At 41.5% G+C, this 5,665-nt stretch overlaps 1 long non-coding RNA gene across 1 annotated transcript; it reads left to right on the plus strand.

Annotated features, from left to right (window-relative positions):
- The first annotated feature begins 927 nt into the window (after positions 1 to 927).
- LOC121938363 lies at positions 928 to 1,478 on the plus strand. Its single transcript, XR_006105269.1, has 2 exons — positions 928 to 1,138; positions 1,257 to 1,478. It is a non-coding gene; the product is annotated as an uncharacterized LOC121938363 (long non-coding RNA).
- Positions 1,479 to 5,665: the final 4,187 nt, after the last annotated feature.

The raw sequence follows: 5,665 nt of genomic DNA on the forward strand, positions 1-5,665 counted from the left end.
AAATGAAAACCGTCTTTTTCCTCACTGACGTCGTGATGCAGCTGTTGGCTCGCTGCTACAGATGAGTTGAGGAGGGTTTAGTTCCTATTTTCCTGCATACTGCTACTGTCTGTGTGTGTGTGTGTGTGTGTGTGTGTGTGTGTGTGTGGTGTGCTGCAGGAACTGCTGCATCCTCGTGCCTGCTGCAGAAAAAAAATAGAAGAACAGAATTTCCGCCATGCTGTTGTTTGCCTCCGTGCAACAGTCAAATTGCAAATAACAGTTTATATTTATTAGATAAGATAATAAGATAAAATAAGATAAGGATAAGATAAGGTATGATAAGATAATAAGGTAAGGTAAGGTAACGCAAGATAAGATAAGGTCAGGTCACATAAGATAAGATGAGATAAGATAAGCTAATAAGGTAAGATAAGATAAGATAATAAGGTAAGATAAGATAAGATAATAAGGTAAGGTAAGATAAGGGAAATTTGCATCGTTTTGCAGGATAAGCAGCAAGAACATTATAAAGAGTAAAAAATAGTCAGAAACAAAGTGCTGTACAACTAAACAGACAAGCTGCAAAACAGCACCACAGTACTATGATTGTACCGAAATAATACTGTAGTACTGCGATGTGTTGTGATTTGCTTATAGTTTGTTTCCTGTTTTATTCTGAAGGTCTGTGTTACCTCCTGCTTGTTTCAGTCTCGTCTCTCCCTGAGTTTCCCCGCTCACCTGTCCTGTGTTGGTCCCCCCGCTGCAGCTGCGTCTTGTTGTTGTGATTAGTCCTCTGTGTATAAAGACGTGTCTGTCCCTTTGTCTCTTAGTCTTTGCTGCCTGTGCTGAGCTTGTGTCCGTACGAACAGTTCTTCCCGGTGTTCATGCTGCTTTCCTCTCAGTATTGGTGTTTCCTGCTTTTGCTCTTTGAGTTACGTTCACCTTTCTTGTTTTCGATGTGTTTTAGCAGCTGCAGTAAAGCTCCTCGTTTTTAATCCACCTGAATTTCTACAGAAACAAGAACTGTGTTTGTCAACAGATCAATACTGAAAAATTTACCATTTTATATTTACTATATTTAATGTCCTAAAATCCAAGAAATGTCCTGAAATCCTGGAAACGTCTGGCTGCTGTAAGGGGCCCCTGAACAGAGCAGGTTGTGTATTCCTGCGTTAAGATCTGAGAGTTTTGGGGCCACTTTGACATTTCTGCTCCATCCTGAGGTCGCGTCGTGTCTTTCTGTGGCCGATAACACGTCTGTGTTTGTCTCTTAGACTCAGCAGAAGACGTCGGACTGTCTTCAGTGTGAGCTCCTGACCGAAAAAGAGCCGCAGCCGTTCCTCGGCGATCTCATATCCATAATTCAGATGGTGAACTCGTGACCCTGCTGATGGCTCCTCCACAGACTTTTCAGGACACTTCATAACCTCCTGTCCTCTTCATGAACTTTTCATATCACCCGAGCACAAATAAAATGTACCATGCATGACGTCAAAGCGTCTCAGCGGTATTTGATTCACATCTAGAGAGAAAAAACGTCTCGTTTTTGGTGGAAGCTTGTGATTAGTGCATTAATAAGTTTAACAAGTTAAATGCAGAAAACAGCATTTCTCTGCTTTTTTTGCAGTTTATGTGGGTAAAGAGAGAAAATTCAGAGTAGAAAAACATCTGTACATCACTTGTGATCCAAATCCAGATTTGGACGAACAGACGGAGGCCTGCATGAGATCGGAAAAATATACAGATGGTCAGGATTAGGAGAAGAAGAAACATGGAAAGCTTTAAAAAAAAACATCACATTCAGACGCAAAGTGAACACCGATCTGCCGGGTGGAAGTGCGAGGTTTGTCGCGTCATTTGAGAACGTGGCTGTAAACGGTCGCATGAAACGCTGAAGGACAGCTTCAGGAAATAACGCTGCCGCTCGCCGCGAGCGCTTACAGGGAATCCAGAGTTTGTGGATGCTTTTGTTTGTTTTGTTTTTTGTTTTCTTACCGCATCGCGGCGAGCAATGTTTGGTTCTAAAAACGTTCTGAGAATGGCACAATGCAACCAATGCAATGTTTAAGTAACGTTTTCAGCGGCAGGTTTTCTTTTAGTTCCCAAAACGTTTGTCTCAAAGTTAGAATAACATTCTCTGAAAATATCAAAAAATGTTAAAAATTTTTTTTTTTTTTCACATTTTTATTGTTAACAGTTGTTTAAAGGTAGGTTGCTGATTTCTTGCTCAGTTTTGGGTCGTTTCTAAGCCAATGTGTAAACACAAATCACACAAATGAGCAACAGCAGATAAACTGCAGAACGTCAGATTGATGAGCTCCAAAAGTTGGTATTTTAAACCAAAACATCAGTTTCTAACCATAACCAGCTGTTTCGGCCGAACCACACGCCAACCGCTGTATTGCTGAAAATTAACGTTTTTCTTTAATAACGTGAAAATGTAACATATCTGCGTTTTGCAGAAATCGGGCTGCGCAGACGAATTCCAGGTCTGTGATTTGTCTTCTTCAATCGTTGCATAAATTTCAACATCAGCGGGGACATTTGCTGGAACAGATTATATAAACTCTCAGCAGAGTTATAAATAAGCGCGAGGTCGATGGGCCTGTTTATGTTACATACAGAAGAGTTTCACTTTTCCGTAGCTTCACGCTGCATCTCAGAGTTCATGCAGCGCAGCTTCAGCTCTCTGAGCGCTGAACTCTTTATCCTCCAGCTGCTCGAGCCAAACAGCCAAACACCGGCTGTTTTCATGAAAACAGGAAGCTCGTTAACAGTTTGTTTAATGAGTTCATCTCATGAGAAACAGTAGAGCCAGCTCTCCTTTCTGTCGATTACTCGTCCTCTTTTCACCAGGAAAAAATCTGCCAAAGTGAATTTTTAGATAAAATGAACGGAGGGAAAATACCAGCATCAGAACCACTGATTTAGAAAATCATCGCCATGTTTCAGCTATTTTTAAAGTGTCAAACTTGAGTGTTTTGTAGCTTCAGTTTGTTGTTTTTCCAGCAGGAAGAGTGCCCCAAAAAAACAGGTAATTTTTTCCTTTTTTAAACTTTAATTATTGTCTTTTGGAATACATAAAGTAAAGTAATATATTGCATTCACAACCAATCAGCTCTGACGAACATCTACATTGATACATGTACACAAATGTACAGTATATAAAACAGTATATAAGATATGCATAAAAAATAACTTTAAAGAATAGAAAATGATAATAATAATAAAAATGAAATGAAATAAAATAAAAGAGCTACTAAGCTCAAATCTGTGGTTCTTTTGCCTTATATCCTTGTTCGGGCTAAAGGACCAATTCTTCGCAGAAGATGTGATGTGGTTGAAATGATCGATAAAAAGTTGCCAAATTCTGTCAAATTTCCCGTCTTGTCTTTTCAGCGAGAATTTGATTTTCTCAAGCTCCAGATGTTTCATTTCATCTCTCATAAGATTTATGTGTGTTTATGTGTAATTAAGATCAGTGTTGGTGCCGGCAGACTGAAACACGCGACACGTTCCCGAGTCGTCACATGATGCCGCTTTGCAGAGCGTGATATGCAGACTTCCGCGTCTGCATATCACGTCTGCAGTCTGCAGCGGACTTCCTCCTGCTGCATCGTGCCGAAGCAGCCAGTTTCTACCGAGAGGCACAAAGCATCATTTGACCTAAAAAGATTTGTGAAAAATGGCTTTTTTCAAATCTTCTGAAATGTGTTTTTTGTCAAAACTGACATGTTTCAATTTGGGGTATTTTAGATCATCTTTAAACTAAGGGAATTTGAAATATGTGCATGTTTTTCTGAAGGTTTGTAAAAAGCGGAGTGGTTCTGAGTCTACAGTTGGCTGTGGATTTCGTGATAGTTTGGGCTGAAAATGGAGGTGATTTGGATAAAAATACCACAAATGTCCTCCAGTTGGCCTCCATGCAGCGTTTGCTGTTACAGTGAAACTATTAATGAAACGCAGCGTTAACGACCACAGCTGGATAATGTCTCTGACAGTGAAGCTGAGTCAAAGTGTCCACTGTCATCAGCTTCAGCTTCGTAAATAGAAGATTTTCTTGACATTAATTCATCTCAATCCAACTCAAACACACACAGAGAGTTTAAAGTGTTTTGCAGGGATCCAACGGCTGGACGCCACATGTTCCTCCAGCCCGATCCGCTCTCCTGCAGAGCTGCAAAAGCAGAAATCGCAACATTTCAGCAGTTATAGGATGTGTGGTGGAATTTAACAGGATCCGTATTGTCAGAAAATGTGACCCAAATATTTTTTTCTGGCTTCCTGTTTGTGACTTTCAGCTCCGAGCCCGCAGGATCCTGCTAAAGACAAATTTGTTTGATTCCTTGAAAAAAAAAAAAAATGGAAAAAGGCGATGAGCACCTAATGAGGAAACCACCCAAAAATGAACCAGAAATCAATAAAAAGTAGTCTACATGAGGATTATTTAAAAATGAGCACCCCCAACTGCTTAAATATAACTTTAAATTTATTTATTCATTTATTCATAGTCCGTAAGCACAGCGAAGCTTTCACAGTCACACTGAAACGGATCTGTAAGTTGAAAACGCACTCAATACAGCGTCCACTGAGACTGATACTGGATTTATAGGAAGGCATTTTTAAAGTCTCCAAATGTCCACTCCGCTCTCATTCTCCACTAATTTCTCCGCCGGTGTCTCCACCGGTGTCTCCGCCGGTGTTTCCGTCGGTGTCTGCTCCGCTCTCATTCTCCACTGGTGTCTCCGCCAGCGTCTCTGCCGGTATCTCCGCCAGTGTCTGCGACAGTGTCTCCACCGGTGTCTCCGCAGGTGTCTCCGCCGGTTCTCAGCCGGTGTCTGCCCCGCTCTCATTCTCCACTCGTGTCTCCGCCGGTGTCTCCGCCGGTGTGGCTGGAGGCGGCTTCTGACTAAAGCTGCACCCTCAGTTTTCTTTTGGCTGTTTTTGGGAACCTCGCAGTATTTGGGTCATTGTTGGACACCAGCCGTGGCATCCCCTTTGTTAGTTAGTGTCTATCTTTTATAGAAAAGTGCATTTCCAGAAGGGTTAAAGAAAAAATTGCTGCGCCAATTGTTTCCAAAGAGCAGAGTCCATGAGTGAAGTTTGGATGTTTTTTTAAGCTTAACACCATCAGTCATCAGCGTGATCAGACTGTAACGCCCACTCAGTGAATAACATAAAGGAATGAAAAACAGATTCGAGCATGACTCTGTCCCGAGGCACGAAGCATGTGCGATCTTGTTACAAGCAGTAAATGATTTCATCTTGAACTTAAAAAACCTTTAAGGGCCAAACAGTTCCCGCCCACCTGGCTGCGACCTGCTAACACGTCATCAAACATCCAGCTTCACTGTGCAGGAGGACGCTGGGAAAACTCCTTTTTATTCCCCAGTTGATGCTTTTGTTAAAAAATCAAAAAAACAAACGTCCTGGCTCTGAATTTTATTGCTGGTGCACAAACGCCAGCAGGCCTCACGGACAAAAGAAGTGTGTCACTCTGAATGACCTCCAAGCTTTCCCGAAATATCTGCAATAAAAACGGGAATGTTTATGTCTTTAATTTGCAGTCATTATCAGCCCTCTAAGGCCGCAGCAAACTGATCTGATTTCTTTCAAGGACACGAGAAAAAGGCACTGAGCAACTTCACAAGTGATGACCCAAAAAAGCAGCAGTAAAAAAAAT

This window comes from Plectropomus leopardus, unplaced genomic scaffold (assembly GCF_008729295.1).
Source record: "Plectropomus leopardus isolate mb unplaced genomic scaffold, YSFRI_Pleo_2.0 unplaced_scaffold2926, whole genome shotgun sequence".
Classification (NCBI taxonomy): domain Eukaryota; kingdom Metazoa; phylum Chordata; class Actinopteri; order Perciformes; family Serranidae; genus Plectropomus; species Plectropomus leopardus.